We start from the raw sequence: 17500 nt of genomic DNA, 5'->3' as shown, positions 1-17500 counted from the left end.
TTTCAAGAAAAAAAAAGTTTGTTGTCAATACAGATAGTGAGATAGATAGATAGATAGATAGATAGATAGATAGAGAGAGAGAGAGAGAGAGAGAGAGAGAGAGAGAGAGAGAGAGAGTGAAAGAGTGATAGATAAGTAGAGTGTTGTCACTATTGTAACTAATGAGACCTCTACTATGTAACAGTGTACTATTAAAAGAAGGTACATGCATGATTAACAAATGCTTTTTACCGGCAGCGTAGAGACGGATTAAAAATAATAAACCCAGCAATATTAATAATCATTACCTAGGACATCCCAAATAAAATTGTTGTATATACACATCTGTATATATATTTATATGTTCGTATACATACATACACACTCACACACCTACGCACTCACACACTCTCAGATCAGTCACAGATACACACATACACACACAGACAGATAGATAGATAGATACATTTCTTTTATTAGCCACACAGGGCTCAACGAAGATGGGACAAATACAATGTAGAGCTTTTCTTTTTGGGAGGGGGAAGGAAGGAAAAAAAAAAAAAAAAAAAAAATTGGTGGTGTCGATCAAAAGGGATCGTAGGAAGGGAAAAAGGGGCAGTTCGATCAAAAGGGATCGAAAAAAAAAGAAAAGGAAAGGCCGATCAATAGGGATCGTGTATCACACAGTAATGTTCTCGTGTAAAAAGAGGGGAGGACAGTTTAGGTTTAGCCGTGGAAGGAAAAGCCCACGGAAAAGACCACGGTAACCTTGGTCAATATTCTCATTGAAGAAACTATAACAGTAAGTGACTCTCTTTTGCCTTTTTGTTTTATTTTTTTTTCTTGTTCATAGGGTTATGCTCAAGATGGCTCCGTCGTTCACACGTGCCATCCTTGCTACATTCACCCATCTTTTTTTGAAGCATTCACTAGACAAGACTTCCCTTTCTACTCTCAACTTCCTCTTCAGGTGATATAGATAGATAGATAGATAGATAGATAGATAGATAGACAGACAGACAGACAGACAGACAGACAGACAGATAAATTGTTAAATATTATTTGCGTGTGTGTGTGTATGTATGTATTTATGTTTGTCTTGGAGCTTACATATAGAACAAGAATTTTAGTAAATATTCATAAATTTTTACAAGGAAAAGGTTAACAGCGACTTCGGACTTTCGGTTTGTTCGCCGTCGTCAATTTAATGATGGTGAACAAGTCCGGAACATTATTTAGCTGATTGAGATCAGTTAAAGTAGTTAGTCTAATTTCTTTAACAGCGTGAACACTGCTGATAAACTGGATTAATCCACTAATTAAGACTACACAACATTTTGGATAATTTGGTAAATGTGAGTTATATCTTCCTTATGTGTTAATCAATGATGCTAACACGTGCAATGCTATGCAAATTTGACAGACCAATTTACAAACCTCATAAATTAGCTGTCGCTGTGAACAGATGATGGATATTGTTTTTCTAATGAAGATCTAAGTAGACTAGAAACTAATCCGATAAAATCCACTCTTTTACTCGATGGGGCATAAAAAACTGTGCCCGACCAACTCCATTTATTTTTTAAAACGTGGCTAAAGTTGAATATTTCCTGTTACTGAAAAAATTGTACCTGATATTTCAAATTTCCAAAAATGCTGAGTAGTACACTTTGAATTAATTAGTATGTTATTAATTACACTGTCCTATCCAGTAACTCTTTGCGTTGAATTTGAATTCATGACCGATGAAACGACAATCTGGTACCTACTCCCTTCCGCCTTTATACAACTATTATACTATTTGATACTTTCTTGCACTATTTACACTATTTATAAGCATTAGTACACTGACACACACGCGCGCACTAACACATACACGCACGAACACAGAAATGATAAGCCATACTTGTCAGATGGCTTCTGCAAAAATCCAATTAGAATGATACATACTGTGAGAATATCGTAATTTTTCGAACAATTAACCCTCATCTTTAGAAATGGAAGATTTATCAATGTTACATTTACTCTTCATTTTTACACTTTTATATAGTACGACTTAATGTAATAATTGTACTAACAAGAAATCACTTTTGACAGTCAGACATCATACTACCACCTTATGCAGAAAAAGCCACGTTCTTCAAATAGTGTTATGAATTCCTTAGTTCGCGATTAATATTTAAATATATCTGTCCTACATTAATACGAAGATATTTGGCAAAAGAAAAAGCTATGACAAGATTTGCAGCAACCATACAAAGCAATTGGTTAACGGTGTGCAGTGTACTTGTTGAGTGAGACAAAATGGCAGCCCTGACGTCACATGACGTCACACTACGTCGCAGCTTCTGACCACCGTTGACTGTGTTGTAAACTATTAGCTATAGTAGAGCTAGTGCACAAAACCAAAAAGCAATATCGATTGATTTTTATAGCCTATTTGTGGTTATATATATGCTCGATCTGTGTGGTATGGTAGTTATGTAGAAATGTGTGTATGTATATGTTAATAGTTATTGCAAATATTACCTAAAGTAGAGTTTGGTTGCCGTAATGTTTTATTGGGTATCTTTTCAGTAGATTTTTAGTTTGTTTTCTGTCTGAATATCCATGTATATATGTATACACATACATACATACATACATACATACATACATACATGCATGCATGCATACATACATACATACATACATACATACATACATATATGTGTGTGTATGCATACAAACTACATCATATATATGTATGTGTGTGTGTGTGTTTGTGCGTATGTATATATTCATGAATATGTATGCATATTTATGTACATATAACTAAATATATGCATCTATCTCAGTATGTGGGTGTTTTTTAGTAAAGCTATGATTGAGAATTCAAAGAGTACTTAAGAATTGGTCGTGTTACTAAAAATGTCTACATTCCTGTTTTTCTTATTGTTATTGCTGTTGATCTTATTGTTTGGTGCTGTTTTTTATTATTATTATTGTTGTTGTTGTTGTTGTTGTTGTTGTTATTGTTGTTGTTGTTGTTGTTGTTGTTGTTATTGTTGTTGTTATCATAATCGTTGTTGTTATTGTTGATGTTTTGCTAATACTATTGTTATTATATTCTATGATTTATATGTATATATGCCCCCTTACCCACGCGTATGCATGTATACACATATACATATAAATGAACTTACAAACGTATACACATACTTGTATTCATATATGTATGTGTGTGTATACACACACACACACACACACACACACACACACACACACACACACATATATATATATATATATATATATATATATGTTATATACATATGCCCATACACAAACACATACATGTATATAAATGCACACACGTGTGTGTGTGTGTGTGTGTGTGTGTGTGTGTGTGTTTGATATCTTATCATTATGGCTGTCGCGACTGCTTTTGTCATGGCTGATGCTGTTGCTGCCATTGTTGTGATTGCTATTGCTGTCGTTGCAGGTATTTTTATTGCTATTCCTGCTCTTGTTGCTATCACTGTTTTTTCCTTTGTCGTTATTGCAACATTTAGTATTGTTAATGTTTGTTGTAGCTTCATGTTATCTATCTATCTATCTATCTATCTCAGGGCTCCGGTTACTGGAAACTAAACGCGTCTTTCCCGTCGAGACCAGTTTTCAGAGACCGGATTAGCACGTTAGTAAAGAGGGCTTTGACAGGAGCCATCATCAATAACAAATGGTGGTTTGCCCTCAAGAGAGCAATAAAAGCAGAAGCGGTTAGGTATAGCAAAGCACTAGCCATAGACAGAAACAGAGTAGAGGGTGAACTAGTTAAGAAGCTAGAAGAGGCAATTAGAAGTGGCATCGCATCCGACGTTTTGGCGGCGAGGTTGGCCCTTGACCAACACTTCAACGCCAAACACGAAGGGTGCGTTGTCAGGGCTAGGATGCGTGCTCTAAGAAACGAAGGTGTTGGAGCCGCACGAGAGGCCCGGGTGGCGGAGGCGCAACAGGGCAACAAAGCCACCATTCGGTCTCTGGTGGACGAACAGGGGCGCGAGCTGCTCGAGCCAAGCAAAATGTGTGAGGCCTTTCAGCGGCACTTTGCTCGACTGTTTGGGACGAATGGCGAGCGAGAACGCAGGGTGGACTTCAGTGCCTACCTGCACAGCCTGCCACGACTCTCGGCAAGAGAGGCGGAGTGCTGCGAAGGTGCCATCACGGCGGCGGAAGTGAGGGACGCGATGGCGGGATGCTCGAGGGACAAATCTCCGGGTTTGGATGGTCTGCCCTACGAGCTTTACAACTGTAAGCCAGACTTGTTTGGAGACGTCTTGGTGGCGGTGTACTGCAACTGGCAGCAAAACGGGAGCATTCCCGGTTTTGTGAGTCGAGGAGCCGTAACGCTGCTGAAGAAAGATCCAAACAAGGGGGACGTCATAGATAACTTTAGGCCCATCACTCTGCTCAATGCAGACTTGAAAATTTTGGCCAAGGTGTTAGCCAAGCGGTTGGCGCTTGTCATCGAGAAACTGATCGGCAAGGCGCAAACGTGCGCGGTGCCGGGCAGGAGCATCCATGACAACCTCCATCTGATGCGCTACATCATAGAGAGGGTAGTTAAGGAACCTGGCATGGGTGGGGCCCTGATCAATTTAGATCAATCGAAAGCTTTCGATAGGGTAGACCATCAATACTTGGAGGCTGTCCTCATAGCAGCCGGCTTCGGTCCCATTTTCCGCGGCTGGATGGCTGCCTTGTACAGAGGCATCCGTTCGGTAGTTCGCGTCAATGGGCATCTATCAAGACCCTTCGACATTGCACGTTCGGTCCGTCAGGGATGCCCCCTCTCGTCGCTTCTGTACGTGTTGACTCTCGAGCCACTACTGCGGAAGCTGGCGACGCTGAGGGGCATCCCGCGAGAGTTGGGATGCGGGACGAGCGTGTCGGCATACGCGGACGACGTCACCGTCATAGTGTCTAGCCAAAAGCACATCGAGCTTGTCGGCGAGACACTGAGAGACTACGAAGCGGTAACGGGAGCGAAAATCAACCGGGATAAGTCAGTGGGCTTGCGGCTCGGCACCTGGAGAAGCAACCCCATGCCGTCAAGTAGCGCCTCCGTCGTGGGACGTTGGACTGACGGTCCGGTTGAGATGCTCGGGGTCTGGTTTGGTCCAGACCTCCAAACGGAGAAGAACTGGGACGAGATAACGAGAAGGGTGGCCACTCTAGCCCGGCAATGGGCCGAGAGGAAGCTTTCCCTGAAAGGTCGGGCGGAGGTGGCGAACACGTACATCGCGTCCGTCATCTACTACCGCCTGACCGTCGTTCCTTGTCCCGACCCTACCATCACCAAACTGGAGCGCATCCTCTTCCGCTTCTTGTGGAAAGGAAGCGTTCCGATGGTTAGGCGATCCGTTTGCTGCCAACACCCGTTAAAAGGAGGACTGGGCATGCCGTGGTTGATGATGCGCAGACACGCGCTGAGACTGCGACATCTCCGGCTCTACGTAGACAGCGGTGAACAGGTGTGGTCACCGTTTGTGCGGCGCGCTTTCCCGCAGCTCGTCTCCATGACCGAACTGCAGTCATGGATCAAGAAGAGGCCGAGGAAGGGCGAATGGCACCGCGAGTGTCGCGCTGCTCTTCGGCAACTCCAACAACCCGGGTCAACCTTGAGCGACTGCATCACAACTAACGCATTCTATAGTGGATTAGTGGAGGGAAGGTACGACGACGATCTCGGGGCGAACCTGGGCGTCGACGAGGAATACCTGACCCGCCTGTTTAAGACGACCTTCGGGCCGGGACCTATGGACAACTTCCAGAGATCCCTGGCCTGGCAGTGCTATCGAGAAGCACTACCCGTTCGGGATAAGCTCTACAGGCATGGCTCGAGAAACACGGGGCCGACCTGTCCGAGATGCCGGCAGAGCGACGAAACCGTTCTGCACGCACTCGTACAGTGTCCCACCATTTCCGAGCTGTGGGCTTACGTCGAACAACTGCTATCGCGTGTGGGACGAGTCGGTCTATCAGCCGAGTCTATCGTGAATATTGTCGCGCCTCCTTCCTTTAAACGGGAAGGAAGAGCTATTTTCATCGTACTTGTGGCTATGGCGAAAGAATGTGTATGGTGGACGCGTCTGAAAGGTCTAGAGACAAAGACTTTCCTCTCTGGGCAATCTCTCATCAACTTCTTCAAGTATCACCTGAAGAGGAAGTTGAGAGTAGAAAGGGAAGTCTTGTCTAGTGAATGCTTCAAAAAAAGATGGGTGAATGTAGCAAGGATGGCACGTGTGAACGACGGAGCCATCTTGAGCATAACCCTATGAACAAGAAAAAAAAATAAAACAAAAAGGCAAAAGAGAGTCACTTACTGTTATAGTTTCTTCAATGAGAATATTGACCAAGGTTACCGTGGTCTTTTCCGTGGGCTTTTCCTTCCACGGCTAAACCTAAACTGTCCTCCCCTCTTTTTACACGAGAACATTACTGTGTGATACACGATCCCTATTGATCGGCCTTTCCTTTTCTTTTTTTTTCGATCCCTTTTGATCGAACTGCCCCTTTTTCCCTTCCTACGATCCCTTTTGATCGACACCACCAATTTTTTTTTTTTTTTTTTTTTTTCCTTCCTTCCCCCTCCCAAAAAGAAAAGCTCTACATTGTATTTGTCCCATCTTCGTTGAGCCCTGTGTGGCTAATAAAAGAAATGTATCTATCTATCTATCTATCTATCTATCTATCTATCTATCTATCTATCTATCTATCCATCTATCTACCTATCTACCTACCTATCTATCTATCTATTTATTTATCTATCTATTTGTGTGTATGTATGTATGTATGTATGTATATGAGTGTAACTCATTAAATATTATCAAAGCTTCTGAATTTATTCATAGAATGTTTTATAATAAGAGAGTTGATTCCGAATACCAATTACCAAAACTATCGACATTTTTGACTTCAACACTCATTATCAACACTTTGTAAATTCATTTATATACTCTTCATTTGGTTGTCTACTTTCACTGGCTTCTGCCTGGTACTTTACAAGTTATTTCATGCTTCAACAATAGACGACAGTCAGGAATGAAGTTTTTTCTTTTTATGTTTTAAAGCTTCTGGTTATCGCGTACTCTCTTGTTATCTTTAAAGCACAGGATTTGTGCTTCGAATAAATATGGCTTCTACAATATTTCTTCAATACTGTGTGTGTCTAAGATTTAATAGATGGTTTTAATATTACTTTCCAATGCTTTGTTATCTATGGTTGAGTCTTTGTGCCAATCACTGAATCAACTTTTACGAAAAGTATTTTTCATCCGTATAGTGGCGCTGTGTATTGTATAGAAAATTAACGGTATTACAATTCTCATTATCAGTCATCAAATCAATACATCCATGAAAGAATTGCAATCAATAATCAATGACCCACTGAATATGCCAAGCTTTAATACATGTAATAAGTCGTAGAAATAATAATAATAATAATAATAATAATAATAATAATAATAATAATAATAATAATAATAATAATGATGATGATGATGATGATGATGATTTCTTTTATTTACCACCGGGGTGAAGGATGAGGGGGACAATACGAAGGCAGACATAAAGTGTGGTGGCGTTTATATAATGAAATGATAAAAAAAGTATACACGGTATACAATAAGACAAAAGGAAAAGAAAGAAAAAGGGATGCTTGTGATGTGGTCCTCCTCATACAGAAGAACCTCTAGGGATAATCGAGGAACCCCACCGTCCAAAATCTCTCTGAACACCAAGGGCAAGTGCCCTCTCCAGTTACTTTTCTCTGACTCACAGGTCTACACATACAGAGCAGTACCGGCCACTCTTGCTATCTTCGCAACTTTCACCAACTTATCAATAAATTCACTTCAGGACAGTCCCTTCCTCTCCAGTCTCATTTTCTGCCCTCATAGCTTTCAGCTTCATCCACCAGACAACCTCTTTCGCCACGTCCACCTGGTAAAGAAACATTGCCTTACCTGCTCGATTAAAGGAAGGCGGCAGAGCAGTCATCACTATGGACTTGGCTGATAGGCGGATCTGTTCCACATGCAATATCAGCTGTTCGACATAACTGCACAAGTCAGTAAGTGAGCGCTTGATGACATTCTAGGTGCCAAGTGCCGAGTCCCGGTCTATCAATCATCCATGATTGCAGTTCCGTCAAAGAGATGAGCTGTAGAAATACGTACCTCACAAACGGAGCCCACATACTTTCATCGTCCACAGATCGTTGCAAGCAGCGCAACATGAGCGCGTGTCTGCACATCAGAAGTCACGGCATGCCTAAGCCGTCACACAGAGGGTGTTGGAAGAAAACAGACCGCATGGGCATTGGAACGCATCCCTTCCACAAGAAAATAAATAAGAGATACTCCAACCTGATCAAGCAATAACTGGGGCATGGCACGGCAGTCAGGTGAAAGATGATGACGGAGGCGGTGTAGGCATTCACCACCTCTACCCAAATTTTCAGGGACAGCTTCCTCTACCCATTTCTGAGTATGTGGCGGTTTCCAGAACCGCACACATCTCCTCGGAACCGAGTAGCACGCACCCGTCCCTGATACTGGTCTTGTTGCTACGTCGTGTCTCCTCCGTTCGGGCCTACCGTGCAGCTCTAGTTCCTTCATGTTTGAGCGCACGGGCCTTAGTTCTGGCAACGTAGCTTTCGTACTTTGCCTCAAAGAATTGATCAAGGGCCATTCTCGCCGCTAGCACGACGGTCGCGATGTCTTTACTAATCGCCTCTTCTAGTGCTCCCTCTAATCTATTTCTTTCTATTGCTAACTCATTGCTAAATGCTATCGATTCTGCTCTAAGCGCCTTCTACAAGGCTTCAATTTTTTGCACAACGGCAGTAATATTAGAGTAGGAGTAAGTCGATTACATCAACTCGATTACTTGATTACTTTATTTTATCAGTCTCGAAGAATGAAAGCACAGTCTGCGAGACATGAAATCAGTATGCAAAGAGCCGGAGAAATATCGCAATGCATTTTGTCTGACGCTACTGCTACAAAGATAAGGAAACATTGCAAGGGTAAATTACAAAATTTAACGCTATTCCATTAGAAGAGGAATATGGTATAAGAGAACACTCAACCGTCTTTTTAATATCGACGGCCTCAGGTCATCAGCAGCAGATGATAAATACTTGCAGAGTGTGTACACAATTACTATAAGCATTCATTGAAATTAATATTTGAAAAACGCATCGGGACAATTTTTGAGAAAATAAAATTATTTAAGAATTCTTAAATCATGTTACATAAAAACAAGGATAAGATTAATGCACAGACATTACGCAAAAATAAAAGTAAAGGTTAAGAAGAAAAATTATAGTGGCATTAGATAAATATCTAAATGTAGAAATTACGATAATAGGATACAATACTTTGGCAGTCCCAAAATTATAATATCAACGGGATACTAAACTTGCAGCGTTAGAGGGAAAAACAAGAAAAATTATGATTGGGCTTTGAATACAGCATCCACAAGTTAAAATATTATGTTTACCATTAACACAGGGAGATATAGTCATATGCAACTAGAAAGCTATTATACAATATTCACTGCAGGAAAAAATTTAGTAATGAATAATAGAAAACTAATACAAAAAACCTATAAAACACGTACAAAAGTATTTTCTATATTCAAAGAAGCCAACAGATACAAAGAGAGGTGAAAGGGATTGACGGCTGTAAAGAGAATTGAGCATTATCAACAGAAATTGTAAAGAAAAAAGATCTTAAAAACTTAAGATAAAAATGGGACTACGGAATGCCATATGAAAATAATGGTTAATCATAGCCCTTATATGATCAATGCCTCATTTAACTGAAATGAATGGAAGTAGACAAGAAAAATTTGCAAAACTGGAAAATGAAGATCTCGATATTAATGCACAAGGATTCTTTTTTTTTTTTTATTACGTACAGGATTAAAACCTTATCATCTCAAATCAACAAAAATATGCAATGAAGCAGAATACAGTAACTGCAGAATACAATAACTGCAGAATATGTGAAAGTGGGAGAAAAAAGCAATAACTACATTTTCCTTGACTGCCCAGTTTTAGTCCAGAAAGAATGCATCTTCAGGTATTACGGATGAGGAATATTCATATATTGGAAGTTATGCCAGCATTATGAATTTGTCAACAAAAAAGAGCGGTTAATGCATTTAACAGGACATACTTCAGAGAATGCTAAAGTGACCATATACCGAGATATACCAATACGGACAAACAAAGAGATTTAGGCTTATTGGCCGAATATGGTGGTGATGGAAGCAAGAAAGGAAGTATACCTAAATCGAAGTATCATTCCTAACAGGCGATAGCAGAAATTGAGAAACAGGAAATCAGATCATGAGAACTAAAAACAGAAACAATTTCAATGATAAACGTCTTAGTAATGATTTGAAATGCATGCATATAAAAATATAATCAAAACCCAAGTTCTTGCGAATTTTCAGAGCATGCAGAAAGAGCACTACAAAGTTCTGCACATATATTACGTTATATAGTATCAATACAATAGAAAATGCATAACCAAGACAAAGCGGTACACATCCGAGGCTCACAAAGGCTATTTTGATTTTCTCTACTAAGTACAGACCTATGTTTAACAGGAAGTGTCAAAAAGATTAGTGGGACCAAGATCTGGTTCTAATTCTATAGGGATAACAAAAAAAAAAAAAAACTTTATTCCAATTCAGAGAAATCGCCAGAAAATATTTGGTAAATTGTACAGCTTTATAAGTTTTATATCAATATGGAGCATAGTGTTGAACATGTGACAGTTACATTCAGCCAAGGTAAACTGACCTAACAACAGCAATCAATCATTAAATAAAAGGATGAAAAAAAAAAATATCTGGAGATTGAGAGTGAAAAACTAGGATAAAGAGTTAATCCGAAAGGTATATATTAGTATAGGATAACCCCAAACATTAAACTAAACATTAAACACAAAATAGAAGAAATAAATAACGTCGTTGTTTCGGCTGGATACTATAAGCATCTCCAGGTTATGAGAACAACACAAAGTAGACAGAAAAACAAGATAACTACTAAACTTCAGTCTACATGAATCAAAAGCTCTCTCTCTCTCTCTTCGTTCCCCTGTCTGTCAGTCTGTCTGTCTGTCTCTCTCCTCTTTCTCTCTCTCTCTCTCTCTCTCTCACACACACACACACACACACACACATACACACACACAACATTTATATGTTCAGTCATAATGAAGGGAGAGGTCTTGGAAGATCAGAGGGAATGAAGACTTACTTCCAGAAAAAGCAAGACATTGGTATCAACTGAAAATCTTGATGAAAACAAAACGTCGCATTCACAGATAATTAAAGAAATAGTTACTGCAACTACACATTCTTAGCATTAAGCATACACCATACACTTAAACTTACGCACACATGCACACACACAAAGGACACACATTTACGTATGAACACCATGTGCCAAAGACATATCCAATACAAGTCATGTATACATACATACATACATACATACATACAGACTATTATCCTCTATACGCTCGCTCCAACTGATTGAAACAACAGTGAGATCTCCTTCAAACCACAACCTTCCGGCATAAAAAAGAAAAGATTAGATAAAATAATGTAATCCAACAAACACTGTTATTTGAATTTCCAAAACAATTGTGGCAAGGATTAGTTTTCTCTACAATCTGAAATTACATTTTGAAAGTGTTCGCGGGGACTACCGCTTCATTACCACCACCAAGGAAGGAGATTATTTTTTCATCGGCGTTAGTTTGTCCGTCTGTGTGCAAAATAACTCAAATGTTGTGAACGGTATTTGATGAAACTTGCAGAAAAAGTTGGTAATGACACAAGGAACAGATGATGAAATTTTGGTAGTGATCCGGGAATTTTTATGGATTCTTGAAAGATTATTCATTTGTTATATTTATTTTACATGAAGTATTACAATGTTACGTTCTTTGATTATCTCCCTTGAAAACACGTTCATCGTTTCCACGTAACCTATGGTGGCGTTGCTGTTTCCAAAGTTTATTTTCGTTTCTCTATTCGTAATTTTACTCGCGTATCTATCTTAAAATGATCTGTTTGGCGGAAGTCTGTGGAGGATGACATGACAAGCCTTGACTATTGGAATCGACTCAAAAAGCTCAGGCTTTGCTCCTTCCACCGCCGCTGTGAATTTTATATCATCTGTATAATGTGGAAAATATTCCATCAACATTACCAATTTTAAAAATTCTTCCGAGGCTTGGCCCCCGTGCCATCCGTCCACTACAGAAATGTTCGTGTCGTATCACAACACTATGACAGAACTATTTCACCTCAATTGGCCCTGCTCTCTTCAGCATCGTGCCAGACACGCATAAAGGAGGAAAGTTGCTTCATGGCATTCAAAAGATCCCTAGATGATTACTCCCAACAAATACCAGAAAAGCCACCCACACCCAGATATGTCTCTGAAACAATAACCCTCTGCTTGAATGGGTTACGGTTCCTCAGAGCTGACGGTGTATCTCTTCCAGGTGGTGCTATTAAATTAGACATGGCCTGAGTCAACTTCGGCCGAAACTTATCTAAGTAATCTAATCTATACTGTAAGGATTTATATAGAACTACATTCAGAGTATGCCTATAAGCTATTGTGTTTAAACCTGGTTTCTATCCTCAAACTGTCCCGTTTTGTAGATGCAATTTTTTTTTTAATAAAGCACTCCGAAAAATCAAAATCTGCAACAATCTCGGTCCCATGAGTAACGGATAATGGATTTTCAACTGTGTAAAGAAACTGATTGTGGTGATCGTAGTTTTGATAGTGATTGTGGTGAAAGCAGAGACAGTGTTGATGATGACGATGGTTGAGATAAGTATGGCTGTTGTCATTAATGTATCATAACTGTTTCAGATGATTCCTGTTTTTAAATGGCTTTTTTTTTCAAAATCATGTGACTGTGTTATTTTCTTTTTACCCCCGCCAAGGAGGTTCTGTTTTTGCCGGCGTTGGTTTCGGAAATTGGGCGATTTTCAGCATGCGTGTATATGGGTAGAAATGAGTTGCTTGGAGGAGTTCTGCGCACTCCGAGTGCTTTTCTAGTTTTGTTTGCATTATTAACTGACGGTGTTATTGATGTTTTCCATGTCAAAGACAAGATTTTCTGAGTAGGCGAGCCGGACGTTTTATGAAGTTACAAGTTGGATGTAAAGGAGAGGGTTGACTACGTGTGTGATATGCGAAGTAATGTTGTCCAGGCAGGAACAGCTGATCGAACATTTTTATCGCTATTAAAGAGCGTGTATATGTGTGTCGGTGGACTATTTTATTAACTACATTTATGTAAAGAAGTAGATCGAACAAGGTTGTTGTTTACTTTCTTGTTCTTCTCCAGAGAATGTTCTTTTATGCGCTACAGCCACTTCTGTCTAGGGAAATATTGTTATGGCGAGGTAATCCTCCTGGTAAAGATGCATTCGATAGCAGGTCATAGATTCTCCTAATTTATCCACCTGCAAGATTATTTATAGCTGGAGGGAGGTTGAACATATTTTGGAGTACATATATATATATATATATATATATATAGTTTCTTCATTTGACATTCAGTAGAGAGAGAGAGAGAGAGAGAGAGAGAGAGAGAGGGAGGGAGAGAGAGAGAGAGAGAGAGAGAGTGTGTGTGTGTGTGTGTGTGTACGTTTGTGTTGTGAGGATAATAGTAATAATGTTACACCCCTCCCACGTGACGAGTGGTATGTAATAGTCGCTATAAATAAGGCGACGTCGGTCATTATAAAGAGAGTATGTAACAGACGGTTGTAGATAATCGTTGTCTAACTTATTTAACTAAGTATGCTGCTGTACCAGAGTGGGCATTATAACAATCCGACATTAAGGATTACAACAGTTTGCTTGTGACATTCAGTAGAAAGAGTGTTTGCTTGTGAGAAACAAAAAAATCATTCCAGAAGTATCACGGAGTATGCTCCTTTTGTAATTTCCCGCATATTTGACTAATTGATTCGGACTCAACCAATTGAGAATTGTTCGCTAAATATTGCTTCAATGATGATGCATGTACTTCGTTTGTGAAACTCTGAGTAGCAATTAAGTGAATCACCAATTTGATTCGTAATGTATGTATGTATGTATGTATGTATGTATGTCAGGTCACTTATGAGGCTCTCACAAGTGCTACTGGTAACATGGAATCCAGTGCAACCTGCTGCATGGTCGGGTTGTCAGCGACTAAACCGGCACCGCTACCAGGCTACCCTGGTGAGAAGAGTTGCTAAAAACCCAGTAGGATTAAAAACAAGACATGTTGAAAGGTCGGATGAACTTAGTGCAGGCTCAACGGCTATCTAGCAATAGCACGGGTACGCAGAAATTCCGGGATGATGTCCAGTGTGCTGGAAGACCAATGGGAGTGAGGCACCCCTCAGCTTCTGTTGAAGTATATCTCTAGGAGAAGGTCACTCTGATATAAAACCAGATATGCACGGAATGGCATTGGAAATTTCGGGTATCTTTGGTTTGTGCTAGAGATCATGACGCTCCCACATCACTGAGTTTGCGACTCATATTGGTACCAGACATCTCGCTCCGGCTTGTCTCTGGATATTGTCAATAGAGTGGAGAGAGTCTAGGAGGTTTCGTGCAAGCCTTATTGGACCTAAAACTCTGCACAGTCATTTCTGACCTCTACTCGCTATGTGCTGCTTCCCCGCCCCCCATATATATTTATTTTATTTTCAGTATATATGTATCTATTTTTAGTATATATTTATTTCATTTCTATTTAAAAGTCCCGCAGCGATGGGAAGGTGGCGAAGCATGCAGACTTGACGGGTTGGAAGCATGTAGTCACCGACCTGCACGTAGGTGGCCCATGTGAGATATAAAGTCGTCTCCTTGTCGCCCAAGTATGTCTACCTGGACAGCACACTCAGCCGTTCTTGCTCCCTGGATGATGAAATATCTTTCAGGCTGCAGAGAGCAACTGATTCTTTTCGGTCTCTTCAGTCTCTTGTCTGGTCCCAGCATGGCATCACAAGTCAAACAAAAATTGCTGTCTACCGGGTATATGTACTGACATTGCTCCTTTACTCATGTGAGACATGGACCTTTTACAAACGTCATGTAAAGGTCATTGAACGCTTTCATCAGAGATGTCTCAGACACATTCTGAATGTTGGCTAGACCTTAAAACTCCAGACACACAGGTCCTGATGACAGCTGATATTTTGAGTATTGAGGTGCTGGTTCACAAGCACCGTTATGTTGGAATGGACACCTAGTTAGAATGAAAGATTACAGTATCCCTAAACAGATGCTATATGAGGAACTTGATAATGGAAAGAGACCCTGGCACAATTCTGTACTCTGCATTCCCAGAGTACACAATGATACCCTTTAGTGAACATATTGAGAAATGCGCAAAACAAATGCTACAACAATTTATAATCTTTCCATTCTATCAATGTGCCATTGGAACACCAACACAAATTAGATTAAATAAGGAAACCTTCTTCATTGAAAAATATAAGCCCAAACTTAACCATTGCTAACACTTTTAAATAAGGAAATTCACCTCACTGAGAGAAAAATATATAGTACAAAACCTAACATTCTATTCATTCTAAACCAAATCAATTGTAAATTAATCAAAATCTATCACATCCTACATTTCGATTATCTCCCTTATAGCGGAAAAAATCCCTGATTACCTCCCCCTATCTAGAACTCACTGGAGCGAAGACATGTTACGATACAGGTAGAGAAATTTGAAAAGACAACACGAAACCGGTTATTTCTCCAAATACAATGTTTCTATACCTACAATTTTATAACATTTTTCTGACATAACAATTTAAATATATACTTTAACCATGTAACACAAGCCTTCTGTAGTTTTTTCACTCTTGTTTATCTTTTATATATATATATATATATATATATATATATATATATATATATATATATATATATATATATATATATATATATATATATATATATATATATATATATATATATATATAAATATATATGTATATATATGTATATATTCATACACAGACATACATCCACATACAAATACATCCATACACATACGTGTACGTTCTAATATACTTATCCCTGCATACATACACACACATATGTACACATATATGCAGTCTTATGATACTTATATACAGCCAGAAGGGCATATATGCACACATACATATACATAAATTCTTTTATTCTTTTATTTGTTTCAGGACTTATTCTTTGTAAGCCTCGTACTTAGTTTATAGTTTTTTTGCCGAACTGCAAAGTTACAGGGACGTAAATACACTAACATCGGCACACATGAAAGGCACACATCAAAGTTAGAAATATATCATACAAATTATATGTATTCACATATAGACATAGAAATATCATGAAACCACGATCAAGGTGTTATGGTCGCCTGGATGTGCTATCAGAAAAATATACATACACACGCTTTGAGAATTAAATCTGATCCTATACGTGAAACTATATATATTTCATATTTTAAACAGGATATCTATAAGTATTACATATGTATATACAAATTTTATGAAAATAAATCTAAAGGTTCACAAACAACATTTTGTCTGGATGTAAGTCAATTAGATAATTTTGGGTATTGGAGTTTTAATAGATTTGTGGTGTATAGTTTAATTAAGCTATTAATATATAGTACGGTAAAAGTTATATTTAAAAAAAGCTGAATTGAATATTTTAGGATGATATCAAATAATATCAATATATAAATTTAGTTTAATAGAGAGGTACCTTGCCATGTATCTACATGAAAAAACTTTTTCATCCCTCGTATTAACTAGGTTCCCTTTACTTTTCATTATGTTATAGTTTTCTTCCAGGTATAATCTACAGAATTTATTGTTAATTTTGTAAGAAGGTGTATGTGCTAAAATGCTCCATTTAATTATGAAATAAATTTTTTTTTTTGAGTGCCATATTTTTTTGAGGTGCCATGCTGGCGATCTTCACTGGAGTTCACTTTATACCAAAATAGCTTTGTATAAAATGAGGTCACGTAAATAGTGACCTCTGCTCAACTTCGATACTTTGGTCGAAGCTTTTTTATTCTTTTGAACTATAAAGTCCTCCTTCCTTTAATTTTCACTTGCAGCATTAGAGATGATGATGACCATGATGAGGAGGAAGAGATGGATGAACCACCATTTCTTTCTCTCCCTCCCTCTCCTCCTTCTTCTCATTATCCTCCTCCTCCTCCTCCTCCTCATCATCATCATCATCATGACCATCATCAAATAATTTCGTGATTTCATTATTGAAAAGTTTATATTTAGCCCTCACATTCTTCTCTCTGTTCATTATAAAGATATACACTCACACTCTTACCATTCTGACATTGATTTTACCTCATCCACCCTACTCATTCTATAAATTTATTCCCATTTCTGCAATTTTTTTCTA

General features: G+C 38.9%; 1 protein-coding gene across 4 annotated transcripts in view; it reads right to left on the bottom strand.

Moving 5' to 3' along the window:
* LOC149131829 (uncharacterized) overlaps window positions 1-17500 on the bottom strand; it is an 89553-nt gene that overhangs the window by 14681 nt on the left and 57372 nt on the right. Inside the window, exon 3 of one of the 4 annotated variants that reach the window (XR_016245222.1) lies at window positions 6885-7311. The exons of the other annotated variants lie outside the window; for them this stretch is intronic. The gene's annotated coding sequence lies outside the window, so the exon portion shown is untranslated. Of the gene's footprint in view, window positions 1-6884; window positions 7312-17500 lie in introns of those variants that run through there. 4 annotated transcript variants of the gene reach the window in all.

The sequence above is a fragment of the Octopus bimaculoides genome, chromosome 19 (genome assembly GCF_046866305.1).
Source record: "Octopus bimaculoides isolate indiv1 chromosome 19, ASM4686630v1, whole genome shotgun sequence".
NCBI classification, from domain to species: Eukaryota; Metazoa; Mollusca; class Cephalopoda; order Octopoda; family Octopodidae; genus Octopus; species Octopus bimaculoides.
The sequence above is the reverse complement of the archived record's forward strand: the minus strand, read 5'-3'. Positions and strand labels throughout refer to the sequence as shown.